At 44.0% G+C, this 13,324-nt stretch overlaps 1 protein-coding gene and 1 long non-coding RNA gene across 3 annotated transcripts in view; one reads left to right on the top strand and one right to left on the bottom strand.

The window, feature by feature from the left end:
• Positions 1–11,031: 11,031 nt before the first annotated feature.
• On the bottom strand, positions 11,032–13,012 carry LOC117718693 (uncharacterized). 2 transcript variants are annotated; one of them, XR_013103218.1, is made up of 3 exons: positions 12,842–13,012; positions 11,867–12,056; positions 11,032–11,244 (listed from the first exon to the last, which is right to left on the bottom strand). It is a non-coding gene; the product is annotated as an uncharacterized LOC117718693 (long non-coding RNA). The 2 variants fall into 2 exon arrangements; XR_013103217.1 differs by lacking the exon at positions 11,032–11,244 and having other exon boundaries at positions 11,617–12,056.
• Positions 13,013–13,159: 147 nt separating this feature from the next.
• Positions 13,160–13,324, top strand: part of Rnf19a (ring finger protein 19A, RBR E3 ubiquitin protein ligase) — a 40,107-nt gene continuing 39,942 nt past the window's right edge. The window contains exon 1 of the mRNA XM_076911265.1: positions 13,160–13,293. The gene's annotated coding sequence lies outside the window, so the exon portion shown is untranslated. The remainder of the gene's footprint in view (positions 13,294–13,324) is intronic.

The following is a 13,324-nucleotide window of genomic DNA, read 5'->3' as shown; positions in this document are numbered from 1 at the left end:
TTTGTGCAGCAACAGTTCATGTCTGCCCGGTCTTTTCTCTTCCAGCCAAGCACAACCAGTTCTTTGACCACATGTCTGGTGACATAGTTTCCAGATTCTTCTGTGACCTATTTATCTTTCTCAAGATTCATGCTCCCACCCCCGTGTGCGGGTGGAGGTGGAGACTTTGGTGTATGTGTGTCTGTACATGCACATGCAGAGGCCGGAGGAGGACATCTGGTGTCCTGCTCTATCACTCTCGGCCTTATCCCTTTGAGACAGGGTATGTTACTGAGCCTGCAGCTAGGCTATGGTGACCATCTTGTCTCTGCCCACTGGGGTTACAGTCACATGTTTCCTGAGGGATTTGAACTCATGCTAGGACAGCAAGTGCTTTCAGTCTATTCAGTCCCTCTCTTGTTTTGTTTTTTGGGGAGATGGTGGGTGGTGGAAGGAGCAGGGTCTCTTTCTCTATCCAAAGCTAGCCTGGACTAACTATATAGTACAGGCTGGCCTTACACTCACTCCTACCTTAGCATCCCAAGTGCTGAGATTACAGGCAGATGCCTAGTTTATGTCTATCTCAAAATCTGTTTAAATAAAAGACTGAGCTGCTGACCACTGTGGGAGGGTCTCTCAGTTTACCTGGACGCCATGTTTTGCCAACACGGTTGAAGATTTCATGGCCTTTTCTTTGCTACTATGTCACAGTTCACTCATTTTTGAGCTTACAAGCCACCAAGTCCCAGATCTTTTTCCTTAGGAGTGGCTGCCAAGTCAGGCCTTTTGTAACTATGCAAATTGTGTATTTCAAGCCAAATGGGACTTTCTACTTTTTCTTTCAAATCTCTTCTTGTTTCTTTTGGACTTCGTCTAGTCACTTGTCCTGCCAAAATATGACTTTATAAGCAGGAAGTCTTTGCACCTTGCTGTAAACAGAAACTTTTCCATCCCCTCAGCTCTAGCTTAGCTCAAATGCCCGCTGCCTGAAAAATATGGCAGCTATTCTTTGCTAATGACTGACTGTGTGCTGTGGTTTCACTAGCCAGCTTGCCTTTTCTCTGTTTTGCTCCCCACCCTTATGTCCGTGTCTGTGTCTGTATGTGCGCATGCACATGTATACCTGAACTTTGACCTGTCATTTCAATGAGTCACTGTCAATCTTTGCTTCCAATTTTGCTTAGAGGCAGCTGTTCTGGGCAGACAAACACTGTGGTTCCTTTCTCCTGTACATTAAGAGATGTAGCTGGGGCAGCTCCTGAGGGACCCTGAAATGCTAATGCCTCTGTCCACAAGCTCTCTCCCACCCACTGGCCCGAGAGCACCAGAATGGACCTTTCACATGTAGGTACTCATTAAAGTAATTAATGTACTTCATGATTCCACTATTGACCTCTCCCTGACACACTTGCTTTACCTAGTCCCCAGAGCTACCTCAGCCCCATACCACCCTCCTAGCCACTCGAGCCTGCTTCCACACCAAAGGAGAGCTAGAGAGATGGCTCAGTGGTTAAGTGTGTGTAGTGCTCTGCAGAGGACCCGAGTACAGTGCCCAGCACCCATGGCAGGCATCCCATGCTCTGATCTCTTCTGACCTCTGAGAGCACCTGCACTTTTAGACACATACCTATACACAGGTATACACACATGTGTATAATACAGATATATAAATGAATATGAAAAAGACTCATCTTTCTGAGTGCTTGGATTATAGCACATACCACCAAATCCAACAAGAAAGTATCAAAGACATACGTCTTATTGAAAAGAAAAATTCTAAGTACTTTAAGGTTCTAGAAAAGTTCCAGTTATGATCCAGGATCCAAGTCGTGGTATTGGTGCCTTTTGCTCATGCCCCTGAAGGACAAAACTGTCCAGGCACTCCTGGAGTCTCCTCACGCTTGTGTTAAAAAGAGGAACCTAATGTTTTCCAAAGGACGGCTAATACTCATTGAAAAGAAAAGGAAAAAACACTAGAACCACTGGGGCCACCTTGTCCAGACCTCCCAGATAATGATCATAACAAAATGAGATTATAGGTGTTTTATAAAGATTCCCAGAATCCAAAACTCTCTTCTTTACTGGCCACAAAATGGAAGCAACATTTCTTTACATTTCTTAGCTAGGCTAAAATGAGTTACAGAAAGCAAACCTAGATGGGTGGGGCTTTTCCCAGTGCAGTAGAAAGTACCTAGAAGACACTCCAAATTAAAAAAAGAAAAAAGAAAAAAAAAAAAGAAAGCTGACATGATTTCTGAGAAACCACTTGGAAGAATGTGTAATCTAGATCCAAGGATATCAGTCTATTGGCTCCTATCCTGATCATTTGAGGTTAGACACAAATTTCAAAAGGATAAAAGTACAAAATGGTTCTCAAGGAAACTGCCAAAATAACACTTGAAGACAGTACCAAACGTACTCAGTACTTCTTTGGTGGTTTTGTGTACAGTGCAGGCTGTTTCAAGGGTAAAAATAGAGTATTAGGTATTTCAGAGTAATAAATACTGAGAAGGAGAGAGAACACGGAGGAGGAATGAATTCAAGGACTGCTGAGAAGAAAAGGGGCCAGCTCTTCTGAGACAGGAGGGAGGGTAGCGCTGAAGGCGAGGGACACTGAGAAGACCCGGCACAATGAAAGGGCAAATGAGCAGATGGCTCCCCGGCTAAGTTAGCTTAGCCGGTTAGAAAGCTGAAGGCTGCCTCTGCTTCAGTCACTACACTGCCAGATTCGTGAGGGCAGTGCTATGGTTTGGATAAATATCCCCGAGGCCCCCAAAGTTAACAGCTTGGTCCAAAGATGGAGTTGTTGGAAACCAGTCCGATCTCTGCAAGGTGGGGCTGTGTGGGAGGTCCCGAGATCAGGGTGGGCGCACCTCCGAAGGAGGCTGTGCTACTTTGGCCCCTCCCTATCTCGCTGTTGCCTTCTTGGTCATGAAGCCAGCAGTTAAGTTCTACACCACATGCTGCCTTCAGGATGTGCTTGTCTTGCTACAGGTCCGAGGCAATAAGATCAACCAATTACAGGCGAGAACCTCCCAAACTGTCAACCAAAATAAACCTTTTCTGTTTATAAACTGATTATTTCCGGTATTTTGTTAGAGTAACAGAAAGCTAGCTAGCAAGGCATAGCTTGGACATGTTTTGTTCTCTTTTGTAATGAATACTACCTGACATGGTGAACACAGTATTGCTGATTCTCATTTAGGAATTGCTGTGGAGAGTGTGAGTTTTAAAGACTTAGATACGGAGAAGGTGCTCCAAACAGCTACAGTAGGGATTCTGCTCTGGAGGGGTTGCTTAGCTAAGGTTAAGTGCTGGTGTATAGATTTAAAGAGAATTAAATCATCATTTTCCTAAGGCTTATAAGGCAATCAGATGGGAAATGTGGGGACTAGTGGAGGGGAAGGACAAGGAATGAGGGTGGAGCATGTAAGGAGGGTGACAGAGTCTGGGCCACAGGTGGGTCAGGGTGAAGGTGAACGGGCCAAGTCATAAAACTACAGTCCTTCCAAGGGCCTTGGGCCAGTGTAGTGAAAACCTTTGCAGAGTCTGGACTAATAGTGAGCCAGATCCCCAACTCAAGTTTTTATTATGAATTATGTGAATGTTCAAACAGGACTGTGTCTAGGTTGTAGCCTGATCTTTTTAATTAAATTAATTAGAAAGGGAAGAGAGAAGGAAGAAGTGAATTAAGGAAGTGTTTTAAATCTATTAGATACACTAAATGTATTTAAATCTAGTAAAATTATGATGTATTCAGATTTCTATAGTATATAATATGTGGATATGTATGTACATGAACATGCATCACAAATACTTATTCCATCCATGCATGTCCATGGATATTTTCTGCAATATTGGGGTTGGTAGGACTGATTAGAAAACTCAGCCATCTAGTTGAGTTGGGTTACACGTGCTCTTATGGATGAGGTCTGCGTTATGGGATGTGCATCATGGAATGAGACCTGGTCAACACAGGCTGACTGTGAGAACTCTGGGTGTGAGCAGGTTTGTAACCTAAGCTGGAGGTTTGCTGCTGTCAAGGGCCGGTTACCTAGAACCAAATTCCTGGATGCTGAAACAATCTGACCAGGCAGGATCCAAGACCACAGGACTGGCCAGGTCAAACAGAGGGACAAATTAGCAGCCTCCAAACAGAAAGATCCAGAATCACTTACACATGTTCATCTCTTTGAAGGATCTTAGAGCTGGCCCTTTGCTAAGACCTTTCAGCCTTATAATTTCTCTGACTTCAATACAAGCATGGCCTCCTGTTATGATTTTCTATTAAAGATGAATCCTTTGAACTAATTCCCACTGTGTCTTCTTACAACGTTCTGTTCATTTACTTTAAATTCTACTCTCCCCCTCGAGAAAATTCATAGATCTATATTTAAGCTTCATGGGTCACAAACTCTTGCTTGTGCAAAATCAGTCTGAAGACACTCCTAATTAGAAGACAATAACTCACTGTCCAGTTAGAGGACAGGCAGAAATAGAGATCAGGAATTAGGGTCTGGATTAGAGGGAAGAGAGACTAAAAGGAGCTGCCACTGTCCTCTGGGTTACCAGAGTCTCTAAAATGTCATCTTCTCAAAGGGAATCCATTGTTTACATCAAATAAAAAAAAATTACACACTTGTTTTCCTGCTGGGTCTATAACCAGGACAATTATGGTGGAGACAGAAGAAACACTTCTCTGTGACCAAGCATCCACTTCAGTCATCCAAATCCTGGAATTTATGTTGCAGGTCCATATACTTGAAAATAGATGGTACTAGCACAGTGTCTGAATCCCAAAATGCTTGCTATGAAATGACTCTCTTGTATTCAACACTGAACACAGGAAACAGTTCACAGAAGGTCATGTAATACACAGAACCAACAGGACACAAGATCTAGATTAGGCCTCCTCCTCTGAGGGGAACAACTACATTACATTTGTAACTTTTGTGGGGAGGGTTTTTATTTGAACAAAGCTATGGAAACATTGCAGTTCTGGGGTTCAATTTTCCTTCCTGTCCTTGGGATATATTGTACAAAATGTTGCTTTTTTATCACAGGATATTAAAGTACTAGGAACAATTTGAAATTGTCTTGAAATCTGTGGCCCTGAGACTTCAGTTATTTCTTTTCCCGGCTTAGCTATCCAACTATTTGAAAATCGTGTTTTCTTTGATAGCTCATAGGAATGCTGGTTGGCACAATCAATTTTGCTCCAAACTTGTGATGGTTTCTGAAAAACCCCAAATATGAATTTTAATAACTCAACAAAGGGTGCCAACCCCCCAACCCAGACTCTAGCACCTCACCTCTAGCAGCCAATGTGTTCATGGTCTTACACGCTGCCCGCCTCTTTCTATTCCTTAGATTTTCATTTAGCTCTTTGGACTTCTGACCACATTTACCAGGAAATAACTATTTAATATGCCTTCCTCTAACACATTTTTAAATGGGATTCCCCTGGCAAAAGTAGATGGGATTTTAAAAAATTGGAGCCATACTAGAAACGCAATTGTTTTTTTAATTGTAAGTGAGTCCCCTGGCTAGCTTACACACAGCTAAAGTGACACCTCTACTGGGCAGAGCCTATGGAGTGGGGTGGGGGTGGGGTGAGAGATGCTGTAAAGCTCAGTCTGTCTAGATCCAGCTGTAGCTGTTTTGTATTTAGCTGTCTTCTTCTACTGCCTTCTCCTTCCTCAAATACCTTTTATTTCCCTACTGTTTCAGTGTTGAGATTCTTATAAAGATATTAAATGTGATTCAGAAGAAAAAAAAACGATGGCACTTCTGAGAAGATATTACAGGGAGGAATAAAGTTTTCTTTTTTCTATAAAAACTTTCCACAACACACCATCCTCAAATGAAAGCCACCTGGTCTAATAACCATTCATTTTAAAAATAAGTGCTGTGAATGGCAACAGTCTCTGAGCTGTTCGAAAGTATCAGGCATCGTGCTAAATGCTTAGTATTCATTTTTATTACTTCACCAGACCTACAGAGCCGGGCAGTGGTGGCACACGCCTTTAATCCCAGCACTTGGGAGGCAGAGGCAGGTGGATTTCTGAGTTCGAGGCCAGCCTGGTCTACAGAGTGAGTTCCAGGACAGCCAGGGCAGCCAGGGCTACACAGAGAAATCCTGTCTCGGGGGGAGGTGGGGGGGCGGGGGGAGGGAGAACAACCAGACCTACAGAGAGACCTGATGAAAAAGACAGCTCATCATTGTCATTATAAAGATGAAGAAACAGGCCTCCGGGACTATACTGCAAGGTCATCTGTCCTCCATATTAACAATTCCACCCTGTTGACTGGAAAGGCTCTAAGCATCTACCAGCACGTGAGTCTTTTTGTTTGTTTTGGGACATGTCTCACTATAGAGCTCTAGTTGGCCTGGAACTCCTACGTAGACCACATTGGCCTCAAGCTCATGGAGATCTGCCTGCCTATGCCTCCCAAATGGTGGGGTTAAAGGTGTGCGCCACTACCCCTGGCCACAGTAAACTTCTTTATTCAGTTTTCCATTAGCTGCACAGAACAGGGTACCCGTCTTCAGGCCTCCATGGCATCATCAGGAGCCTCAAGAAGAACAGTCTGTTACAGGTCACATGCTTCTAGCCAAAACACCTGTTCTCAGGTCATCTCTGTGTGTGGACGGTAGACTCCCACATCTGAGTTCTCCATCCATGCCCTTTCCTCTCTTTTGTCTCCAACAGCACAGGACTGTGCTTGGACACTTCTGAATGCTGGGTAATTAGGCTATACAATCCAGTACTGATCGCTCTTATCACATACTTTGGATCAGGGTTCTGGGTCATATCTAAAATCGTTCCATTCTGAAATCCAATCTAACCCCTAGCTTGTTTGTTTTTGGAATATTTCCATTCTTTAGATAGTACTATAGTTGAATGCTAAAGCCAATATTGGAGTGCTATTCATTTGTTAAGATTAAATTTTATAAGTGGGGACATTATGTTTTCTATGCATTGAGTATAATCCCTTTTGTTTTTTATACAATTAACAATTAGGACTGGCTTGCCGGTATATATACACACAATAAGATATCCCCTTTGTTTCAAAAAATGATAGAAAATGAATTGCAGATGCAAATAATACAAATGGAATGAGCTGAAGCTGGGGAAGAAATGGGAACAGAGGACTCAGCCAAAGTAAGTTAAATGCTAAAGACTCTCCTGTCACGTCTTATACATGGGCTGTGAGAGGACCATGCACTCGGATCTAAGCTTTCTCTAAGTCAAGGGACAGATTGTCAGTTCCACAGTTAGAGATGTACAAGAGGAAAACAAATAATTATAAACAAGGGAAACAACCATGCCAGGTGTTAAAAGCTAAGAAAAATATTTCTCTGACATTGTAAGAGAGGCGAAATATAACAACAGATTTCATCAACTCACAAACCAAAGTGGAAAACAAACAAACAAACAAACAACCCACCTCTCCCAACCCAAAGCAAGTTCTTTAAAGGCATATTAGAGAAAGGAGCCATGGCATGAGATTGGGAGCTGAAGAGGGGGTGTGAGGGTGGTCTAGGCACAGCCCCAGGGCTAAGGGACTGTCAGCCTGGAAGTAACTCATTGATTGTGAGATGTACCTAATCCAGGGCTCTGTGAAAATAAAAGAAAATATTGTTAATGATCAAGCAACATGGCTGTCCTGAGCCAGCTGGAACACTTACTTGATCACTCTCAGTCATTGCTTGTCACCCCAGCATTCTACTCACACGGCAATGCTGTTATGAACCTAGTGAGCCAAACGTGAATATCCAACACAGGGTGAGTTTCACCTGCTCTACTTAGACATTACTCTGGGAGTTTCCAGCCCAGGTTACCAACACTGGGTGAGCTTGCCTATAATCAAACAGGAAAGGCAATTAAGAAAGACTGGGATAAGACATTGGGAACAGTGGTCTGAAGATCTAGTCTTCATGAGAGGAGGTTAGAGAGAGTCAGAACCATGGGTAGGGGGGACCATAAATGAGACTGTAGGTAGTGGGTCCTATGAAAAAGAAAACACCCTCCTCTCCCTCGGCATTCTGTGAAAAGACCCAAGGAGAAATCTAATGTAAGAACACTTCCTGAAACTGAGCGTTGCCATAATGACGCTCTTAAGCTGTGGTTCTCAAACATGTGGTATGACTTACCCAGAGTGCTTGTTAAATACTAGCTAGATCCCAGGGCTCCCGCCTCATCAATAATGACTTCATTATTCCGAGATAGGCCCAGGAATGTATTTTAATAAGCACCCCCAGGTGATACTGGAAATAACAACTCTAACCTCCACTTTGGGGAAATGGTACCCTAAAAATTGTTTAGATAGCCCTTTATGGGGCTCCCAGCACCACCCTCACCTCAAAGAGCATCTAAGAGGTCTGCAGTGAAGGTGGGACTTGAGGGGACAGGAGAGAGGTAAGTCTGAGCAGCTCAGCCTTCAGCTTTCTGAAGGACTTGCAATCAAGAGACCTGTTCTCCATTTGGAAGAGAAAAGGCTTCTCCTTGCCTGGTTCCCTATATGATCCTAACCAGAGAACAGCCCAAGCAGGGACACAGGTGACTATTTTTAAAATCCTCATTGGAATATCCCTACCCTAGTGGGTATCCCTTACCTAGGAACCAGAGCTAATGTTTCCTGATGATGGATGGGTGCCAAGCCTTGTCCTTCACTCATTTAGTCCAGAGAACAATCCAAAAGGTAGTTATTTCTGTCCCCATGTTCTATATGGCCACATTAAGCAGAGCCACTGGGATGTACACATGAGTCACTGGCAGTGTGGCCTGTATCCATGGCACCTCTCCGGGAAGTTAGGCCACAACTTTCACAGGCTCACACTGGTCTTGGCACTGTGGCTGGTTCACAGAAATTTCCCAACTTTCCCAGGGACCCACAGCTAGACTGGAAATTCTGCAACTTCACAGATAAGAACTGTATAAGAGCAAACTGTATAAGAAGAAACTTCTAGACATTGATGGGAAGATAGCTGAACCAATCTGGAAATCAGCTAGGAAGACACATGGCAGTGATCAAGTTTGCTGGCTAAGAGTCCCCTATGTCTTTCTGGAAAACAAAGGCCAAAGACACCCTCTTCATGGCCTGTTAATGACAATGGAGTTGGGGATGTGGTTCAGTTGGTAAAGTGCTTACACAGAATGTAAAAGGTCTTGAATTTAGTCCCTAGCCCCACAAGAGACTACATAGTACACGCCTATATTCCCACACTGAGGAGGGAGAGTCAGAAGTTGGAGGTCACCCTCAGCTAAAAGAAAGCTTCTTGGCCTCTAGTGACCTCAGACAGAGTTAAGGCTTCTTCAGTGTTCTTTGTATCCTATGTTTGGCCATTGTATTAACTAGGCTCCTTTAATTAGCTCATTAATTTGTTTTTGAGATAGGGTCTTGTTATATGGCCCAGATTGGCCTTGAACTTGCTTCATAGCCCAGGCTGGCCACCTCACCTTCAGTCTCCCAAGTGCAGGGATTGCAGGATGCCACATCAGGTTACAGTGATTTTTTTTTTCTCTCTCTGTTTTGTTTTTGCTAGAGACAGGCACTCTCTGTAGACCAGGCTGGTCTCAAACTCACTGAGATCCACTTGCCTTGGCCTCCAGAGTACTGGGGTTAAAGGTGTGTGCTCCCACACTTGGCTAGAGTGAGTTTTCTGTGCACCATTTCTCAGCGAAGTTTATAATGGCTTGAAGGCAGGGGTGAGCCATTGGTGTCTCTCTGGGTGTCCTGTGTTCACAGCTAAGCTTCTTTGTCTCCTTTTTTCTGGTATGTCAAGCATCAAAATTTAGTGGGAAAGACACAAAAGTAATAATGCAGTGCTTTTTAGGGTTTCTGTGTAACCAGATAGGCTTGGCTTATGCAGTGAAACCAGTACAGACTAGTAAAAGGAGCCAGGCAGAGGCGAGGGAAAGGGTTTATAGTCACAATTACACCTACAAAGACCTACAAAGAAAATGGCAGCAGGAAGGCCGCAGAAGTATGAGAAGAAGGGCAAAAAGAGGGAGGATTTGTAGTACTATCAAGAATAATTAGCTGAGGAAATTCTCACATGGATTGTGGCTCTAGTGGAGAGGCTTGGGATGGGTGTGTTGCAGAAGGGTGTAGCTCTGGAGCAGACAGCCTAGATGGTCTAATCTCAGCTCTGTTGCTACCAGCTATGTATCTGAGCAAATCACTTCATGTCTTGGGCCTCAGACTCTTGTTTGTCAATTAGTTGTTAACATGGACACTTATCTTTGGGGCCCTGTGATAATGAAAGGGTTAAATGCTAATAGAACAGCACAGGACAAGCCATGTAGTACTCACCCAATAAGGAGGGGCTGTTACTTAACCCACTCTTCTCTCTCTCAATCCGTACTTTTATTGCATTCCATGCAGGCCTTACCAATTATACCCCAGGACAAATATGCAAACCATCCTTTCTGTTCCCACAGTCTCAACCTGACTAGAACTATGCCTTCTTTATTAGATCCTTTCGACAATCTCAGTCTTCCTGCCAGAGTCTGACCCACAGTTGCCAGAGTGATAGTTTCTGATGCAAAACAGATGCAGTACAAAATCTATTGACATATACCAACCATTTAGCATCCCTTACCCCATCCTTACAGGTATTCAGCACTCTGGTTCCACACTACCTATCTGTCCATCAGAACCCCATCCTATGACTCTGTCTGCTTTACCCTGTATCTGTCTTGAACTTGACAAGTTTTTCTTGCCAAGACCTTGTACTTTCTGGTCATCAAGCACCCTCAAGGTCAAATATCAGAATACTTGACATTAGTTTGAGAGAACAAAATAAAATATTGGGCTTGGCTCTTCTTATTCTGTTACTTTGTGTCTTGTTTCCCTATTGCTATGATGACAAAACACCATGATCAAGGCAACTTACAAAAGAAAGTAGTATTTGTTTTCCTCCTAGTTTCTCTTGAGGATTTAATCAATTGGGTTAAGGTTTTGGAGGGTTAGAGTCTATGGTGGCAGGAACAGCTGAGCGTTCACATCTGGAAGCCAACGGGTGGGGGGGGGGGGTTGGGGAGAGGGCACTCCAGATGGTAGAAGGCTTTGATCACCTTTCAGTTTAGTAGACACCAATATTTCTTGAGCCAATGTTGAATAAATTACAATGGGTAATTTAGAAAGAGTGCAGAAAAAAAAAAATCTACCTGGGACCAAGTAGCTTCTTTGCATTAATCCAAGGAGAAATGGTGAGTTTGTAGCAGTGGTTTTCAGTCTTTAATGTACATTTATCACCTGGAATTTTAAAAACATATGATTATCCAGAGCCACCTTCACTTGGGTACAGCCTAGGCATCTCAATTTTTCCAAGTTCTCTTGGGGGGGGGGGTGCAGCCAAACTTGAAGTTATTGCCTTAAAGGCAAAGGGTATACAGTGCAGAGAACAGAGCAATATTTAGAGGACATAGTAAATGGGACCCAGTGACAGTGACAGAAGGCAGAGTGTCTGGGGGAGAACCCTGGACTTCTGGCTTGGCCCTGGTTGAATGAAAAAAGTAAGGTTTTAGATAAACCCCTGTCTATGTCAGACAGACTTGACCTATAGGTTTGTCTTAGGGTTTCTGATGCTGCCATGAAACACCATGACCAAAAAGCAACTCGGGGAGGAAAGGGTTTATTTGGCTTACACTTCCATATCAGTGTTCATCACTGAAAGAAGTCAGGGCAGGAACTCAAATATGGCAGGAACCTGGAGGCAGGAGCTGATGCAGAGGCTGTGGAGGATGCTGCTTACTGGTTTACTCCTCATAGCTTGCTCAGCCTGCTTTCTTATAGACCCCAGGACCACCAGCCCAGTGATAGTACCATTCACAATGGGCTGTCTCTCCATCCGTCATTAAGTAAGAAAATGCTCTACCGGCAAGCCCAGGTGTAGGGAGGCATCTTCTTCATTGAGGGTCCCTTCTCTCAAATGACTTCAGCTTGTTTCATGTTAAAACTATCCAGCACAAGGTGCCTCCATAGAATGAAGTGGAGATGTCCCTCAGGTACAACTTTCTCAGGAGATGCATATTGGACCAGTGAGTAACAGCAGACCTTTCCAATTTCTGGGAAGACAGAAGAAAGAAATTTAATTTCTAGGAACTATGACGACTATACAGAGTACAGGACCGTTGTTATTCTGCATTTTTTTTTTCTCAACCCCTTTACCAGCCATTACCCCATCTATACTGCAAAGCTATTCTTGTACTATCCGGAGGCTTAAAGTGTCCTGTAGATTATTGGGTATCGAGTGCAGCCTTTGGGTAGCATTTAAAGGTATGCACATAATGGCTCTTAACTTCCAATAAACTTTCATTTATCCATAATTTGAGAGAACAAAATAAAATATTGGGCTTGGCTCTTTTTATTCTGTTATTTTGTGTCTTGTTTCCCTATTGCTATGATGACAAAACACCATGACCAAGGCAACTTACAAAAGAAAGTAGTATTTGTTTTCCTCCTAGTTTCTCTTGAGGACTTAATCAATTGGGTTAAGGTTTTGGAGGGTTAGAGAAAATGATGGTAGATCCCTTTAAGATGTGTGGTCAAAGACACTTAGCCATAAACCACGTAGCCTGTTCCTAACGGGGAAAAATTTACTGGGTTACCAAAGAGGCCAAGTGGGGTTTGAAAAGACATGGCTCCTTGGTTATTCTCTAGTTTAGACACACTGAAATAAAGATTGCGTGATATATTTAGATTAAGTAACAGATGGTGGATGGATATTTTGCCATCCATCACATCCATTTCTCAGTATTCTAAGGAAATAATCTAAGTCCACAAGAGAAATAAACTAGGAGAGATGGGATCAGGACAAGAAAAGGTTCGGTTTATTTAACTAAGTGTATACCGAGTCTTGGGTAGCTGAAAAACTCAAAGGGTGTCCTACTGGATCAAAAGCCGGAGAAGAAGGGAACACGCCGACTGACTTTATCAGAGATTGATAAGGGCTGAGATATTTCTTTGGGGACCGAGAGTAGCAGAACCCCGCCTCCAGGCCTGGGCTCTGCTCTCCGGAGGGCTGCCAATCAGGCAGGTGAACGGTGAGAAACAAAGAGGTGAAAACTGGCTGCGAGAAGCCGAGTCAGGGTCCTCCAGGCCAGGACGCGCTCCACCTGGGGCGGGGCTCCTGCCGTTCCTTCCGGTCGCCTCACAGAGACGGGTTCGGGGTGACGAGAAGGGCGTCTCCCGCCCCACTGCCCGGCGCGCTCAGAGTGAGTCGCAACCCGCGGGAGGGCCGCCATCGAGAGCGCGCAGCGCGAGGCGAACGTGCCCGAGCCGGTGAACTACCGGATCCCAGAGGTAACCGCGGCCGGCCGAGGTGGGGGAAGGA

Source organism: Arvicanthis niloticus, chromosome 13 (genome assembly GCF_011762505.2).
Source record: "Arvicanthis niloticus isolate mArvNil1 chromosome 13, mArvNil1.pat.X, whole genome shotgun sequence".
Classification (NCBI taxonomy): Eukaryota; Metazoa; Chordata; class Mammalia; order Rodentia; family Muridae; genus Arvicanthis; species Arvicanthis niloticus.
The sequence above is the reverse complement of the archived record's forward strand: the minus strand, read 5'-3'. Positions and strand labels throughout refer to the sequence as shown.